Source organism: Pleurodeles waltl, chromosome 7 (genome assembly GCF_031143425.1).
Source record: "Pleurodeles waltl isolate 20211129_DDA chromosome 7, aPleWal1.hap1.20221129, whole genome shotgun sequence".
Taxonomy (NCBI): Eukaryota; Metazoa; Chordata; class Amphibia; order Caudata; family Salamandridae; genus Pleurodeles; species Pleurodeles waltl.
The window spans coordinates 413621341-413640628 of record NC_090446.1 but is presented as its reverse complement, the minus strand read 5'-3'; positions in this window follow the sequence as shown (position 1 = coordinate 413640628).

Sequence of the window (19288 nt, the reverse complement as noted above, 5' to 3'; positions counted from 1 at the left end):
CCATCGCCAAGGACGTCCGGACCCTGGGGGTTTACCACAGACGGAGCACCCACTGCCATAAAAGATGGGAGGACATTCGCCACTAGAGCAAGAAGACGGCAGAGGCCCAGCTGGGGATGGCCTCCCAACATGGGAGGGGTGCCCGTCGCACGATGATCCCCCTGATGTTCAGGATCCTGGCGGTGGTGTACCTGGAGTTGGATGGGCGCTTGGGGGCATCACAGCAGCCACAAGGGGGTGAGTACACTCTCATTCTGCTGATTTTGCGCACAGTGGAGGTGTCTGGGTGGGGGAGGTGGGCTGTGGGTTTCCCTAGGCAAGGGCGAGTTTAGGAGGCAAGGTCCCCTTGTGCTGGCAGAGCCTGTGGCACCCCACCCCACCCCACCTGTGTACAGTGCCAAGTACACCTAGTCAGGCTCCTGTGAAATCGATGTGCGCAGATGTCGTCCATAGCCTTGTAGGCCATGTCCCAGGGATTGAACAGTGGAGGCCAAGTGCGCGGCGTAGTGCAGGGGGCTTCTGTGTCTGTCGTGTCCGCCAACGGTAGCGGTAATGCATGCACTCAACATGTCTTTCTTCTGTTGTGCCCCCCTTTTTGTGGTCTCCCTGTTCTTGTGTGCATTAGCATCATCAGGCGGAGGAGCAGTGGCAACGGAGCAGGAGGGAGCTGCATCCCACATGGCCCTGGAGAGCGAGACAACGGAGTCGGAGTACACCAGTGACACGGAGGGCGAGGGGACCTCCACAGCGGGGACAGGAGCTGACACCAGTGACACGGACTCGTCCTCTGATGGGAGCTCCCTTGTGGTGGCGGCAACATCTGTGCCACCCCGCATCTATAGGTACAGCCCCCACCCCCCCCCACCAGCACCGCCCTCCCAGCAGCCCCTCAGACATTGCCCCGTGCCCGCTCACCCGGGAGGGTGGGCATCACCTTCGCCCCAGGCACCACAGGCCCTGCCCCAGTCACCCCTGCTGCCCTCAGTGAGGAGGCCATTGACCTCCTCAGGTCCCTCACTGTTGGGCAGTCTACCATTTTGAATGCCATCCAGGGTGTAGAAAGGTAGTTGCAACAAACCAATGCATTCCTGGAGGGCATTCATTCTGGTCAGGTGGCCCTTCAGCAAGCTTTTCAGACTCTGGCCTCAGCACTGATGGCAGCCATTGTCCCTGTCTCTACCCTCCCCCCTCCAACTTCCTCCATCCAGACCCAATCACCTGTACCTCAGCCTATCCCAAGCACACCTTCAGACCAGCATGCACACACCTTAACACACAAGGGAAGCTCTGGCAAACATAAGCACCACACATCCCACAGGCACTCATGCAAACATCACACACATGCAGACACACCAACATCCACTGCCTCCACTGTGTCCCCCTCCTCCTCGTCTCCCTCCTCCCTCCCAGTCTTGTCTACACTCACACCTGCATGCACTACATCCACAGCCACTACTGCCATCACCACCACACACGCCACCACACCCCGCTCACGTGCAGTCACCACCCCCACTGCCATTCACACGTCCCCTGTGTCCTCTCCCAGTGTGTCTGTGACGCCACCTCCCAAGATACACAAACGCAGGCACACACCCACCCAACAGCCATCCACCTCACGACAGCCTCCAGCGCATGCACCTTCACCCAAAGTCACAAAACCAACACCTCCTACAACCACAACCTCTTCCTCCACTCCCAAACCCCCTCCAGCTACCCGTCCCAGTGTTTCCAAAAAACTTTTCCTGTCCAACCTTGACCTCTTTCCCACACCTCCCCCACCCCGTCCACCTCCTAGGGCCCGACTCTCCAGGTCCCAACCTAGCACCTCAGCCACAACATCTCCGGGACCAGTGGTGCCTGTAGTCACCGGAATCTAGAGTGCACCGGCCACCAGGGCAGCCAGTGTGGCATGGAGCCACAGAACGGACAGTCCCCCACCTGTGAAGCATCTAAAGTTGGCCAGTGCCCGGCGGGAGAGGAGGAAGACTCCAGCCACCAAAGCTGCTCCCAGAGGTACAGGTGGGAGTGTGGAGTCATCTGCGACACCTTCCAAGGTGGGGAAGGGCCACAAGAAAGTCAGCAGGTCTGAGAAGAGCAGCACGGCGGAGAAGACCGCCATCATCCCCGCTGGTCAGGAGCCCACCGCTATCATCCCCGCTGCCCAGGAGCCCACCGCCATCATCCCCGCTGCACAGGTGCCCACTGCCATCATCCCCGCTGCCCAGGTGCCCACCGCCATCATCCCCGCTGCACAGGAGCCCACCGCAAGCACCTGCCCTGCTGCCCAAGAGGCCAGCACCTGCCCTGCTGCCCAAGAGGCCACTGCCAGCACCTGCCCTGCTGCCCAAGAGGCCACCACCAGCACCGCTGGGCCAGAGAGGACCGCCAGCACCAGCCCCGCTGGGCCAGACAGGACCGGCAGCACCAGCCCTGCTGGGCCAGACAGGACCACCAGCACCAGCCCCGCTGGGCCTGAGAGGACCGCCAGCACCAGCCCCGCTGGGCCAGACAGGACCGCCAGAACCAGCCCCGCTGGGCCAGACAGGACCGCCAGCACCAGCCCCGCTGGGCCATGAAGGACCGCCAGCAAATGAGTCACTGCAAAGGACACCGGCGCCACAAGCACCGCTGAACAGGGCATCTCCGCCACGAGCACCGCTGAACAGGCCACCGCCGCCACAAGTACCGCTGAACAGGGCACCGCCGCCACAAGCACCACTGAACAGGGCACTGCCGCCACAAGCACCAATGGCCCATGAGCGCCAAGGGCACTGACGCTACTGAGGCCGCCACGAGCAGGATGAAGCACTCTGGGCACCATGCCCCCTCCAGAACCAGTGGAGAAAGGCATCCACTACCTCAGTCCTTAGCAGGATGAAGCACTCTGGCCACCATGCCCCCTCCAGAACCAGTGGAGACTGTTATCCACTGGAGAGACTGTGGCTCTGCACTCCCCAGGATAAAGCAGTGGGCAACCCACCCACTGAAAAGACTTGTGAGACTGTGGCTTTGCACTCCCCAGGATAAAGTAGTGGGCAACCCACCCACTGAAAAGACTTGTGAGACTGTGGCTTTGAACTCCCCAGGATAAAGCAGTGGGCAACCCACCCACTGTAGAGACTTGAGAGACTGTGGCTTAGCACTGCCCAGGATAAAGCAGTGGGCAACCCACCCACTGTAGAGACTTGAGAGACTGTGGCTTTGCACTCCCCAGGATGGAACAGTGGGCAACCCACCCACTGTAGAGACTTGAGAGACTGTGGCTTTGCACCCCCCAGGATGGAACAGTGGGCAACCCACCCACTGCAGAGACTTGAGAAACTGTGGCTTTGCACTCCCCAGGATGGAACAGTGGGCATGTGGCCCTCTCGTGGATTTGGCGTCGTGCACTCAACCTGCTGAGGTGCCCCCCTTTCCCTCCCCTTGAGGTGCCTGGTTTCTTGCTCTATGATGCCCCTGCAGTGTTCTCTCCGTCATGGTCGAGGATCTTGTGTGGGCCTCACCCATAGCGTGTGTGCCCAGTGTTCCACAGACTTCATTGGAGCACTACATGGACTACTATTCTTGGTGTATATTTTGTTTATAGTGTATATATATATTTCTGCATACTTGATTTTAATATATTACAATGGTTACACTCATTTTCTTTTGTCTTTGCATTCTTTGGGGGGGTTGGGGGGTGTAACTATAATTTATCATGCTGTGTTAGTGTGTGTGTTGTCGTGGGTGGGGGCGGGGGGTTGCGTGTTGCATGTGTGTCCCTGTTTTTTCCCTCCCCTGTGTCGTAGGTGCAGTACTCACCGTTGTCTTTGCCGCCGGCGTTCCTGCTCCTGGTAGAGGAGCAAGAAGATAAGGGCTGGCAGGATATGCAGCTCTGGTTCCATGGCGTCCGGATTCCTCGTGGGGTGTGTAGAGGTGATTGTTTTCCCTTCGAAGTCCTGTTTCCGCCGTGTTTTTGTCCACGGTGAATCCGCACTGGAAAAGGTGGCGGATTGGTAGTTTGTGATACTGTGGGCGGTACTTTGTCCTCCGCCTGTCCGTTGGCGGTGACAGCTGCGCTGTTTGTTTGTACCGCCGTGGCGGTCGGAGTGTTAAAGTGGCTGTCTTTGTTGGCGGTTTCCGCCACGGTCATAATTGCAATTTTTTTACTGCAGGCCTGTTGGCGGTCTTACCGCCGCTTTAACACCGTCCACCAGGGTTGTAATGACCACCATTATTTTATTTTGCTATTTAGTCAGCGACTTCATAATTAAATTACACTATGGGGGTCATTCCGACCCTGGCGGTCCATGACCGCCAGGGCCGGGGACCGCGGAAGCACTGCCATCAGGCTGGCGGGGCTTCCTGGGCCATTCTGACCGTGGCGGTAAAGCTGCGGTCAGGAAAGGGCAACCGGAGGTTTCCCGCCGGTTTACCCCTGGCCCAGGGAATCCTCCATCGCCGCCATGGGGATTCCGACCCCCTTCCCGCCATCCTGTTCCTGGCGGTTTTTACCGCCAGGAACAGGATGGCGGGAACGGGTGTCGTGGGGCCCCTGCACTGCCCATGCCACTGGCATGGGCAGTGCAGGGGCCCCCTAACAGGGCCCCATAATGATTTTCAGTGTCTGCTTTGCAGACACTGAAAATCGCGACGGGTGCCACTGCACCCGTCCCACCCCTACAACTCCGCCGGCTCCATTCGGAGCCGGCTTAATTGTTGAGGGGGGTTTCCCGCTGGGCCGTCGGGCGGTCGCCGCCCGCCGGGGTCAGAATGACCCCCTATATTTTTAATTTCTTTAAAATGCTGTATCTTGAAGGTAGCTGAATACACCGATCACTTTTAATCAAAAGTCAAATAACCTATGTTGAGCACAAGTGAAAGAGATTACATTTGCTTCATCCTCCAAACCACCATGGACAATCTCAGGTGTCTGAGGTTATCCAACTCATATAAGTATCTGAACCCTCAAGCCTCACAGCCTATCACATCAAAGCTTTTTTTAATTCTGTTAAGGGAAATTCATCTATGGGTTGACCCTAATATAACCACAGTTTTGCATTCTACACAGAAGAAATATATTTGTTTCATAGTACATGTAGTACATGTACCATAATCCCCTTAAATGATTTTTGTAACCTTTTAATTTTGCTTAATAGTTGGCATACACTAGCTGTACTTTACTTGTATTGCTTGTTTTGTGTTGCTTTATGGTTGTTTTGACCAGTTAATTGCACTCGTACTGTGGTAATACACTGTTAGAAATGTGGTCACTAGTTGGCAGAAGTAGGCACCCTGTCCAAGTAGGGACCATAATCCTAGTCAGGGTATATCAGAAACACACTTTAAATTAACCTGTTCTCACCCTCTGACAGGTTTAGAACAATACAGAATATTTAATTGATTAAATTGAGACCAAAATAACAAACATCCAATCAGTAGAAGTAGAAATATGAATTTTTAAAGAATAAACTGAAAATAGTGCTTAGAAGTCACTAGCGGTCGCGAGGGACCAGTGTAAATCTAAAGTTCAGGCCGACCGCAATGGAGGGTAGGCCGCCTTCAGAACCATGCAGGGTCACTTTATAAAGGACTTCAAATGGAACAAAGCGTTGACGCCCAAGGCACGATGCGTTGATTTTTTCCACACAGTCAGGTCACTGTCGGGCTCTGTTGAAATACAAGTGTTGCATCGTGGACCTCCACAGGCTGTGGATCCGCTCCTGTTTGAACAGTCTCTGCGTCAGCATCGAAGGGAGATACATCGGTTCTGACCACTGCAGTAATGACAATGCATCGTTTTTTGCAAAGTGCAGCTGCAGAACCCACTTCTGAGGCCCAGGACTGAAGAGGACCCCTCAGGCAAGGGTAGGGCTCACAGATGGCAGAGTCCAGCAACACCAGGAAAGTTGGAAGAAGTCTTCTGTGCCTCTGAGACTTCAGAAAAACAGGAGGCAAGCCCTTTGAGTCACTCTTGGTTAAAGTGAGATGGGTCTAGTCCTTGTCCTTAGCAGGGCAGAGATCAACAGGTGGCAAGGCAGCTCAGCAAAGCAGAGAAGCAGTTCCTCAGAACAGCAGGGCCAGGCAAAGTGGCAATCCTTACAGCATAGCAGTCTTTACTCCCCCAGAGCTCTTCCCAGGTCTAGTAGTGTACTGATTGCTAGGGTCAGAGCCCCAGTACTTATACCCAAATGTGCCTTTGAAGTGGAGGTGACTTCAAAGCAGCTCCTTAAAGTACACAGGTCCCCCTTTCTTCCTAGCCCTGGCACACTAGGGGGTAATCAACATTTGTGTGGGGACAGGAACTTCCGTATTCATTTGTGTCCACTCCCCTTCAACCCTCCTGCCCAGGAAGGCCCATTAAGATGCAGATTAATGCAGATGAGTGCTCAGACACACCTAACCTCCCTGCATTTGTGGCTGTCGAAAGTGAATACCCATTATACGTATTGGAGATAGGCTGCTAGGCACACACAGCAGTAAGAGCAGAGAAATGTCCACTTTTCCAAAGTTGCATTCCTAAAAGAGTAATGTTAAATCCGACTTTACCAGTAAAGAGGATTTATCATTCCTTTCTGATAAGGAATTATAGCTTTAAAGTATATTAAGGAATTCCCAATGCTGACCCATGAGAGCAGTAGGCCTCACAGTAGTGAAAAACAACTTTGGGAGTTTTGGGGAGTTTAGGGGTGACATATTTAAGGAGACGTTTAAGGCTTGTCAAGAGCTTTTAAATGCCAAGTCAAAGTGGCAGCGAAACTACACACACAGGCTCAGTAAGGCAGGCCAGAGACAGGTTTAAAAGACTTGTGTGGGTGGCACAATCAATGCTGCAGGACCACCAGTGGCATTTCATTTAAAAGCCGTGGGAATATGGTATAAAACTTTACAAGGGACTTACACGTAAATTAAATATGCCAATTGTGGATACACCAAAGTTACCATGTTTAGGGGAGAACCACATGTACTGGTCAGCACTGGTAAAGTGCTCAGAGTCCTAAAGCCAACAAAATGATACAGCAAAAAGTGGAGGGTGAAAGGAAAAACGTTTGGGAGTGACCCTGCAGAAAGGACCATTCTCCCTCTACAATCCGACTTACAAGACTGGACAGAGGTCGAAAAAAGACCCTGTGGCAGGTTTACTCGGTCAAGTGTTGTGCTGATGTAGCAGGATAGTGCAGGTCTCCCACATCACGCCTCACCTGTAGGAGCCTGTCAATGACACTCGCAAGACTCCTTCGGGATGATAGCAACATTTGAAAATCAAGCAATAGAAAAGCTCATGCTATTTAACAAGTGACTGTGCACCATACATACAGCAGTTGGTCACAACCTAACCTATTTGTCTAACTGCCACAAATCTGCCAATTACATTTATAATTTTACCACCCTCCCATTTTTCTCTCCTGATTTAACTCTATCTTGCTCCTGGAGCTTACTCATTCTACTGAGCACTTCTCTCATGACTGACATCTTCACACTACACCTTAGTTCACCTCTGGATTTTGGGACACAGCTTCATTCACTGGCTAGAGAATATGGAATGAATTGTGGTACTGACAAGAATCTTGGATTTCCAAACATGGACACAACTTGGATTGGCCACAGAGATATGAAGTGGCATCAATTGTTACCTACGGTTGACAGCATTTTCAATTGTGAGCATCCGGACCTGATGATAGTTACTGTGGTGGAAATGGCCTAGGCAACAATCACAGATGCTACACTTGAAATTCAAATGGAGACCTTTTCACAATTCATGTCTCTTTTTCCTCACACTGGCTTTGTATATTTCTAATATATGTCAAAGGCAGAAATGGCAATATCAAAGATTTTGTCCTAAGATTGACAAATCCCAGAAACATGTCAGTAAAACAGTTTCTGCATTTTTTGTGACCATAGCATGGGATCTACATATCAAGGCGCAACAGAGTGCACTTCACTACAGAAAGTAACAGGATCTTCCTTAATAACATAAAGGAATGCATCTAATTCTATGTGTCACCGAATCCTACACACTATAAGGACAAAGGCTGTCAGAGCCACCCTATTGCTACATTATCTGATTGTTTCATGGTATAACTCTCTTTTTTTGTAGACTGACACCCTTGAGAGTCTTGCAAAAGAAGGAGCACCCAAACACCTGCTTATTTTTCTGACTCTTGCAAGAGTCTTGTGGGTTCAAACATTCAACCTAGTTTTCATGGATAACAACTGTGCATGGTAGGGTGTGTATACTACAGTCTGTAAACACACAAGCCTCTGCACTGAAACCTGTGTCTTCAGATACTTTTTTACAATACCATGAGAGGCACAAGAGACCAAGATCACCCAAACGTCTGCTCCAATCTTGTATTTGTCAGACTCTCATGGGATGCTCGCGAGCTCAAACATTTAACCTATATTTCAAGCATAATTATCTCTGTATCATAGGGTGTGTGAATTAGACTGTGCAAACACAAAAACTTCTGCATTGATACCTCAATCTTCAGAAAGATTTTCTCTACCCCCTACTATTTATTTTTCAGATCCCGCAAGAGGCTCCCAAGATCGTAAAAATGTTTCACTTGCACCTCTCTCTAGACCAACAACTGTGCCTTAAATAGTATGGGGAGGGACTAGCCTCTCCACTGATACCTTGCATCACGGTGATGAATGTGCAGAGTAGGGTGTAAGGTGAGACTGAGTAGTATGCATACAGTGTGAGAACTGAGACCTCTCTCCAGTGCAATAACCATCTATATTAGGATGTGGGAATGGATTTGCCTGTCCAATTATACCTCTCCCCCGCATGACACACATAAGCAGTAGTGTGTAGGGAAACATTGTCCTCTTCATTAACACTTATCTCCAGAACAACATGGATGTGCAGGATGGTGTGGCCTAGGAGTGGACTCTCTGCTGACACCTCTCCTGAGAGCAACAGGGATATTTAATAGTGTTTGGGAAGGGGGTGGTGTATTCACTAACACATTACCCCAGGGTGAAAGGTGTCTATAGCAGGGTTTGACAAAAACATACCTCTCTTTTCATACCTCTTTCCATGCTGTTAGGTATGCATAGTATGCTAAGAGGAGGAACTGCCTTTTTTGCTGACACATCTCTCTTGCATGACGCATCTCCATAGTAGAATGTTGGGAGAGACTGGGCCCTCTCCTGAGACATCTCTCTTAGATAATGGGTGTGCAAAATGGGTGTCTGATTAGGGGTTTACCTCTCTGTACACAGCTATCCCCAGGATCACACGTGTACAAGTAAGATGTGGGGATGAAATTGTCTCTATGCTGGGAAGTCTGTCTTGCATAGCAACTATACAGACTAGAATATGGAAACACTCTGTCAGCTCAAATATCTACCCAGAGTAACATATGTGCAAACTGTGGGTACTGACTGATTTCTCTACTCATACCTCTCTCCATAGTGATGAGTGTCCATAGTACAATCTGAAAGGTAATATTCACTTGTTTGACAACTGTTTCTTGGACAATCGGTGTACATGTTTGAATGAGGGGACGTACCTCTCTTTCAGATGTCTTCCAATGGGGGCAGACATTTGTAGTACGGTGAGAACTTGGACAAGACTCTCTGCTTAAACTTTTCTTCAGAGTTCAAAGTATATATAGTAACATGTGCAAAACAACTGCCCTCTCCACTATCACAGGTCTACCAGCTGATAATAGTGCATAGTAGAGTATGAAGATGTAATGGTCTCTTTGCCAAGACCGCTCTCTTGTATCAGAGATCCCTATACTACATTGTGGACAAGGACTGATTTCTCTACTTACATGTCACTGTTGCATGACAAGTCACCATAGTTGGGTATTCAAATAATCGGCTTCTCCATTAAGAAGTCTATGTAGCATAAAATATGTTCATAGTACCATATAGATAGATATATGCAGGAACAGTTCTGCAGTCCCTGAAGATGGAACTGACAGTTTTAGTCAACATTAAAATACTGTAATAATATTTAAATCTATAACAACTATTAACCAACCAAATCAGTAGTAACTTTAAACCTTAAAACAAAAACAATCTAACAACATTACAAAACTAGAACTACATTAACAAACTATATCAACAACTATGAAATAAACAAAACAAATACATTTATTAATTTATAATGTTGTCATGTGACTCTGACAAGCACCCACCAAGTTCATCCTTTTTCCTTTATTTGCCTACTGGAATCCGATTTCAATAGACCTTTTTCCTTTTTCTCTTTCAGCCATCTTAGCCTGACAAAGAATCTTCAGATTCTCAGCAAATCTTCTCATGTTCAAACATCTGTAAAAAGCAGTTCCGCCAGGGAAGTAAAAAGAAGCGGTATATACTATTCATACATTAATAAAGCCTATATCAGGCAGAGTTAGCTCGTACAGCCAAACTAGACATTTCTTTAGGTGTTTCTATGTCCTTTCAACTGGGAGATACAGTGCCTCCCCAGGTACTTACTGCTCCAAGAGGCACCAACCCTACTATCCTAAATAAACACAAGTTTTGCTGCTTATGTAATCAGTTAATTTTTTAATCAGAAACAAGTAGAACTGCACAAAAAAAGCTTCTACAAGACCACAAATGTCCCCTTTGGCAGTATGAACGTATAGCCTGATTTAGATGTTGGCGCTCGCACCATCGAGCGCAGACCAGAAAATACTGTCATGGTGACAGTCTTCTGGCCGTCGTATTTAGATGTTACAGTTCTGCTGGTGGTCTAAAAGGCGGCAGTTCAATGACGGGAGACGGCAGCGGGACTCTATGGACATCATACAATGGCAGGGGCTATGGAAGAGAGGTAAGTGATACTCAAACACTCTACCTTAGCCATAGTTGTACCCCCGCACTGCATACTACACAACACATGCACACAATTACCCATTCTGACACAACACAATGAGTACATTCCGAAATCACACATTGACATACATCTATGACACAACATACAAACAACATTGACATTGCACCCACACATGCTACAACAAGCAACACAACTACACACTCAGCTACACAAATGCACTCACACATACATGTGTTCCCCCCACCTCAACCACACATACACACACACTGACACACACACACACAATTCACAGCACAACATGACAGGTACAGATCCCCTGGCAATGTGCACACATGAACACAGTTGGCATGTGAGAATGGTCTGTCATTGTGGTGCCAACTTTAATTTGCCAATGAATACTAGCACCATAATGACAGTTATCTATTTTTGCGATATGTGTTGTATGCCAGTGTTTCCCTGTTAGAAATGGGGTCTTTGGTTGGCAGTCAGGTTACCCCCTGTCCAAGCAAGAACCCTCACTCTAGTCAGGGTAAGTCACACACAATCCAAATTATCATGTGCCCACCCACTGGTAGCTTGGCACTGAACAATCAGGCTTAATTTAGAAGGCAATGTGTAAAGTATTTGTGCAATGAATCATGCAATAACACAGTAGAACACCACAAAAATACACCACACAGTGTTTAGAAGAATATATAAAATGTATCTGGATAACTGCAGGTCTAAACCATTAAGATGCAATATGTATATGTTGAAAATATCACTGTAGAAATGATATAAAGTGTCTTTAGTCTCTTAAAAGCAACAAATGTTGCTTGCAAGCACAAAGTACCTGGTTTGCGATCAAAATCTCCACATGGAACAGCAGAGGGGACGATGACTGGAAAACAGGGAGGTGTGCGTCGATTTCTCAGGCCGCACACAGCAATGCGTTGTTTGTTTTTCACGCAGGGAAGGCTTTGCATCAATTTCTGGTGCCCGGTCTTGGATCCTCTTTGGGTTGCAGGATTTTCGGACGCCCTGGGGATGATGCGTTGAAATTCGGCACTGGCAGGATGAAGTCAGAGGGGCTGCATCAATCCAGTGGGCGTTGCGTGGAAAATTCTACAGCAAGGCAGGCGCTGCGTCGATTCCTCTCAGGAAGTTGGGCTGTGTCATTTCGTCTCAGCTGTGCGTCGATCCAGTGGGCCATGCGTCTAATTTCTGGTCACTACTCCTTGCGAAGTTGGCTGCGTTGTTCCAGTTCGGCGTGCAGTGATTTTCTCACCGCAATGCAAAGTGCGCGTCGTTTCTGGCAGGCGGTGCATCGATTTTCTCCGCACGTGGATTTCTTTTTGCAGGAATTAAGTCTTTTTGGTCCTGAGAGTTCAGTGAATAGGAGGCAAGCTCTATCCAAGCCCTTGAAGAGCACTTCTCAGCACAGCCAGAGAGCAGCAAGGCAGCAGGGCAACAACAAGGCAGCAGTCCTTCTCAGAAAGCAGTCAGGTGAGTCCGCTGGGCAGCCAGGCAGTTCTTCTTGGCAGGTTGCAGGTTATGGTACAGGGTTTCTTCTCCAGGAAGTGTCTGAGTTGGTAGGGGCAGAGGCCCTGTTTAAATACCCAAATGTGCCTTTGAAGTGGGGGAGACTTCAAAGGGTGGCTTAGAAGTGCACAAGGTCCCCTTTCAGTTCAATCCTGTCTGCCAGGGTCCCAGTAGGAGGTGTGGCAGTCCTTTGTGTGAGGGCAGGCTACTGTCCTTTGACATGTAAGTGTCAGGTCCTCCAGCCTCCCAGCCTAGGTAGACCCATTCAATATGCAGATGTATGCAAGTGAGCCTCAGTATCCTGTGTTTGGGCTTTGTCTGAGTGAATGCACAAGGGAGCTGTCAACTGAACCTAGCCAGATGTGGATTGTAAGGCACAGAAGGATTTAAGTGCAGAGAAATGCTCACTTTCTAAAAGTGGCATTTCTAAAGTAGTAATATTAAATCCAACTTCACCAGTCATTAGGACTTTGTATTACCATTCTGGTCATACTAAATATGACCTTCCTACTCTTTCAGATCAGCAGCTACCACTCAAACGGTATATCAGGGCAGCCCTAATGTTAGCCTATAAAAGGAGCAGGCCTCATAGCAGTGCAAAATGAATTTAGGAGTTGTACACTACCAGGTCAGGTAAACTACATAGGTACATGTCCTGCCTTTTGTCTACACAGCACCCTGCCCTAGGGGTTACCTAGGGCCTACCTTAGGGGTGACATATGTAGAAAAAGGAGAGTTTTAGGCTTGGCAAGTACTCTTAAATGCCAAGTCGAACTGGCAGTGAAACTGCACACGCAGGACTTGCAATGGCAGGACTGAGACATGGTTAAGGGGCTACTTAAGTGGGTGGCACAGTCAGTGCTGCAGGCCCACTAGTAGCATTTATTCTACAGGCCCCGGGCACATATAGTGCACTTTACTAGGGACTTACAAGTAGATTAAATAATCCAATTGGGTATGATCCAATGTCATCATGTTTAAAGGGAAAGAGCATATGCACTTTAGCACTGGTTAGCAGTGGTAAAGTGCGCTGAGTCCTAAAACCAGCAAAAACAGTGTTAAAAAAGAGGAAGGAGGCGGGCAAAATGTCAGGTCTAACAGCCCCTATCTGTGTCTTTTCCACTTGTGTTCCCAACATATGCATGTCAGTTAGAAAAAAACATACTGTGACATATTCAGGTCTCCACTGGTCCCCACCTCTTGTGCAGAGCACACCCAACGTACCTTGGCAATGTGGCATCCCTACCTTGTAGATCGTCGATTTGGGAGTGGGGTGTTGAGTTTTCTTTGTGTGTCGTTGGCAGTGGTGATGGCAGGTCTTGTCCAGTTGTGTCCTGTCGAAGACAGGGGAAACGGGAGGTTGGGGAGTGGAAAAAGTTGAGTATCCATTCCCTTTTCCCTCCAATCCACCAACTAGCACTGGAGGTTGGATTGCCACTATTTCCTTTGGGGTAAGGCACATCTAAATCTGCGTGCTGGGAAGGCTGGCGGCGGTCCCGCCAGCATCCCCTTTTCCCTTTCCCGCTGTTGACCCAGCTGGTGTTTCTTGGCAGAGACAGTAATTCGAATGCGTTCTTTCGTCTATGGGACTGCCAATAGCCAGGCGTATTATTGCTGTGGCGGGCGGTTTTCAGCCTATAAGTCGCCAGTGAGACCATTACCACCAACATCTAAATCAGGCCCATAATCTGCTCTGCCATTGTTTTTTCCACACAATTATTGCTTCATGTTTCTTCCAAAGTGAACACGTTTTGTTTTCCTCTTCCATATATTGTGAGACATGGCACTTTTCTTTTTCAGAACTTCTGTTTTCCAATTTCCTCCTAGAAAAGATAAGATAATCCACATTTAAAGTTAGATACTGAACAATAATTGATAACAGTGACACATAACTTTATTCTCTAAACTTTTCAACATTTGTCACCTACAATCACATATTTAAATGTAATGTACGACTAACCTGTTATTCCTTGCTCTTCCAACCTTCTACATCATCAAGCAGCGCATTGTTCATGATTAAATTATAACATGCCATCAAACATGGTTCCATAACAGTTCACAAAGTAGCACATTCCTCTTGGCACACTTTTCCTAACAGTAAGCACAGTGTTTTACTTTAGAAATAGCAATATCTTCACTCAAACATCTCATAGAAGTAAGGTATGTGTACAGTAAGGTTCATAAAAACACTAGGACTTGTATTAACAGGTTCTAGATTCTTTGCATTATAACGTGAGAAAAACTAGCTTCTTTACTTACAACCACAAACGGACTGAACACTTTTTTATTTTTTTACACATCATGTAATACTAGCTGACATCTATCTACATTCTAACGACCACCAATCAAAAGCTCAATTGAGAGATCTACACTTCTACAAACAGCTTTTCACTCAGTAAACCTCATATACTGTAGAATAAGTTTACTAACTATAGCGCACTAATTGACGCTTCTCAAAGTTCATAAAGTATATTATTAAATACCTGAACTTGGAGATTGTTCTGAAAGGCAGCTGAAAACACCAGTCTCTTTCAGTTCCAAAGTAAACCGCATCTGCTGAGCACTGCTGAAAGAGAGTTCCTTACAAAGCACCAACAGTCCATGCCCCTTGATACACCTCCATAACAAAATTGCTGTCCAGAGATTTTCATTTTTAATTTGTGTTTTTGTATCATTAGAGAAGTAATTTAGCTTGGGTAGACATTGCTATACTGGGCCAATTTTTTCTGGATTAAACTTTTTTTAAATGGCGGATGTGTTGCAGTGATGATGTAATATTTCAGAAACCATGAGGACTATATACTTCATTTTGGTGTCAAAACATAGGTTTTAGGGATCAAGTAGTCTTATCGAGACAAAAAATAACTCCTTAGAGCACACCTTCTGCCATTTTCCAAAATGGCAGCTCTAGAATGATGCGTTTTAGCCATCATATTGGTAATTTATTTGGATATTGTTTTTGTTTCAGGTTTTCAGTTGATTTGTAAACATGAGTGAAGCAGGTTGTAGCAGAGGATCTTTACCTCATGAGTGTTGCTAACTACAAATCTGAGGACTCCTTCAACAACGAAAAATGTGTCATATGCCAATCTAATCCGAAAGAAGAATTAACATCAACTGCCACTGGACAGAAGAGAGTTTGAGATGGTGCAGAAATACGGCAAGACGAAGTTCACAAAAAATTGAAACTAGTGGGTGAAGAGAATCAAATATTTTATCATTGTAAGTGCTACAAGTCGTATACAATGGAAAAAAGCTTGGAAAAAATGGTCAAAAATAGCAGAAATCAGTGAATCACAACAAGAATCCGAGTCTTCTGAGAAAGTAACAACAACCACCAATGTCCATTCACTTAGAAGATCGATGGCTACCCCTCGTACACCTCCAACAACTGATCAGAAAGCAGAGGTTCTTCAATGTGTTATTTGTGGATTTAGCTAGAACAATGGCCAAAGGGAATGATGAAAGAACAAAGTACAGAGTATGTCATTCTCAAAGAGCAAACATGTTTTTATCTGCAGCTAGTTTCTTCCAAGATGAAGTTTTTTTGCCGAGTAGCTGATCTATGCAGTGGGGTGAATGTATATGCAGCAGATTTGAATGCCCACCTGAACTACAAGCGTGTAGAAATGTGAAAATATGAATGTACAATGAGCTCCCAGTAGCAACCTAACCGTTAGCCTTCAGTTAAGCCTGCACTCCTTGAAAAAGCAAACAAAGTTTTAAAGCCACTCTTGCGTGCTGGCTACAGGTTCACACATAGTGAGGTCGGAGAAATAATGGTCAACATTGATGAAACTGTATTGATCCATAATAATGAAATTAAGATTTTTCTGATGAGAATGTACAATGACAGAATTTGTTTTTGTCAGTCTAACAAAAAGAATGAGCCACCTATTGTACACTTAGATGATTTGACTCCTGAAGTTCTTGCTGCCAAAATAGGATCACAGGAGGCAGTAAAATCAGCAGGAAGCATTTTAAGGAACATCATGAACGAATTCGATTTTGGATTTAATGACAAAGTTTGTGATATCCCAGAGCTCCACAAATCATGGGTGTCAACAAGAATGCCTGATGTTGTGTTAACATTTTTTACATCATTGTTTAGTATCAGCAAAGCAAAACTGTCACAAACTAAATTTCTTGAGTTTACAACAGAAGCTGACAACATTGATGATGGCTTTGAAGATATAAGCGAATAAGTGGAGGAAAATCCCATGAACCCACAGGCCTATGCTGTACAAATGTACTATCTTTTTCAAATCATGTTTTATGAATTACATCACTACAAAAAGAAAACTCTGCTACATATGATGACTGCCCTCACAATCTATGACAAGTGCAAACGTACAGAGCTAACCACTTCAATGAATAGGATTGTTGTATCAAAAAGTTATAATGACATCGTATGGAGAAGGAACTTGTTAGCAGCTCATGCTGTAAAATCTTGTGAATCCAAAAGCACACCACTTCCAAGTCACTTTACAAGGAAAGGATTTACAATTGCTGCCCTTGATAACTTTCATTTTGAAGATAGCTCTTGTTTGTCTGAAACATCCAACACACAACATAATTCCATGGTGCTTAAGACTGTACCAATGAAGTTGCAGCTGGAAAACAAGCTGTGTCAGCTGCAGGCATCAACAAATGAAGCTGCAAACTTTTAACTCAGCTGCCTTGCCAACTTGTGCAAAATCAGTATAAGCCATCAATACTTCCCAGTCTACCAGAAAGTTTCAAAGTGGCTGAGGACATGGCTGATCTTCTACCTGATGCTGCGGTCCGCAAAGATGATTTAACTGAATTTATCATATTGCTTTTTGGGTGCAGACTGAAGGATGAAGAAAAGCCAGTTCCTTTGTGGGCTGGAATTCATGCTCTGATCTCCCAGAATTCCATACCAATGAGCAAGGTTGTTTTTTTCCAGTAATACCATCTCCCATCACAAACTAACCAACAGTATACACTGCTCTCAACAATTTCCAAAATGTGCATGCTCAGCTTGAAGACCAGCCTATCCTGTCAATTTTCTGCAATGGAAGTGTTCGCCATATTGTAGTTGACATTTTCATGACCAATCCAGTAGAATTTGATGACCTTTATCTAATGATGGGCCTTTTCCACATGACAAAGGTTGTGTTGCTGTGTGCAGGAAGTTATGTCAGTGGATGTGGCATAGACAATTCACTTATTGTGGCTGGAATCTTTGGAATCAAAAATGTCCAGTTGGTATAGAGTGGAACTCATTATGTTTGTTTGTTACAAGGTATGCTCATCATATCTGAGGCTATAGAAACATTGCTTTAGAATGCTTTCTGGAACAAGAGTGACAAATTAGGTTTTGCATATCTTAGCTCAGAAGTGAATAAGGCATAGGGTACACTTCATTCAAAAGACAGGATGCAAAGCCAGTCAATGTTCGATAGACTCAGCTCAAAATCAGCAAACAGGAAAACTAAGTTCTTATAGTTTGTCTATGAATGTGAAGAAAAATCAGAAGTTTGCAAGTACTGGGGAATTATTTTACACATGATAGCTCTAGTGAAAAACTTGGTACATGCTGATCAGGAAGGTGATTGGGAGTTGCACATGAAGATTGTGGAGTCAATAATTTGTGTCTTTCGCAAATGTGATTGCATAAAAAACCTGATATGTGGGTCGTGGTATTTGGAAAGAGTGAAGAAGTTAGAGGTGGAAAAACCATATCTCTACAGAAAATTCACCAAAGACATTTTAGCCCTCATTATGAACATGGCGGTCCGTACCGCGCCGCTGGTGGTGGCGGTAAAAACCGCCAACTGAGGAGCGGTCCTGACTGCCAAATAATGAACCAAACGAAACACAGGCATCCAGAAAACCACCCACCGCCAGTAGAGGAGTGCCGACGACGACAGCAGAGTCTGCCCACAGAACGACGGAAAGGCCCAACCCGCCCATCAAATAATGAACCACCAGTCCGCCGCCAGTTCCGGGGTGGGAACCACCGCCACGCAAAGCCAGGTGTAAATGAACCAAATCTAATAAAACACTCACGGAGGCCCTCACAACGTGCTGAAGCAGACATGGATAGAGAGCTGCAGATCATGCCAGCCCTGCTCCTTGCCATATACCTCCACGACCGAGACCGCCGACGAAGACGACAACAGTAAGTACCGCAATCTACGAAACTAAGGAGGAAAGGGCACAGTTACATACCCACCCACTCCACCCACCCAGCAACGCCCCCAACCCTTCACAGCAGCACAAGTCATACACTCCACAGCAAGAGATACTTACCCGACACAAGGCAAATCCAACTTGACCACAGTACATACAAATGTCCCACACCCAGAACAATGAAACGAAAGACCAGGGTTCAATAGTGTGCCGCCAAAACACAAGCCACACAGAAATATTTTAGTAAAGCTCACAGAGCCAACTGTTTCAAACAGGGCCAATGGCCAGTCCGTACCGCTACAAGTGTCATGGGCCACAACGGACCCAACCTGACTCCCAAAAGTGCACAGTACTCCACCTAATGGGGCAACAAAGGGGCATCCATGCACCTCACAGAACTGGGGCAGGGGGTGATGGAGGTGGGGATTTGCGACTGGGTGGGCCTTGGACTTTCATTTTGGAATGTGGAGGGGGAGTGGGCTTGTCCTTTGAAGGTGGGGGGGTGTTTTGAGTGGGTGGAGACAGATGGACTAGGCTCTGTCCGGGCCTTTTTTTCCTCTGAGAAAGGGGCACAGGAATGTGAAGAGCGGACAGGGGTGGGCTGTGAAGTGGAAGCAGTGGAAAGGGCAAGGAGGTGAGCACACTTAGGGACAAGACGGGGTGGGCCAGTGGGTTGGAAGAGGTCAGCACAGGAGAGGAAACGTTTTTTTGGAGCAATTGGGGTGGTCCTGGATAAGAGCGTGGGAGTGGAGGCAGAGGCTGTGGATGTATGTGGTGTAGGGGTGCGTGTAGTGGGTGCAGGTGACTGGACAGTATGCTGTGGTGTGGTGG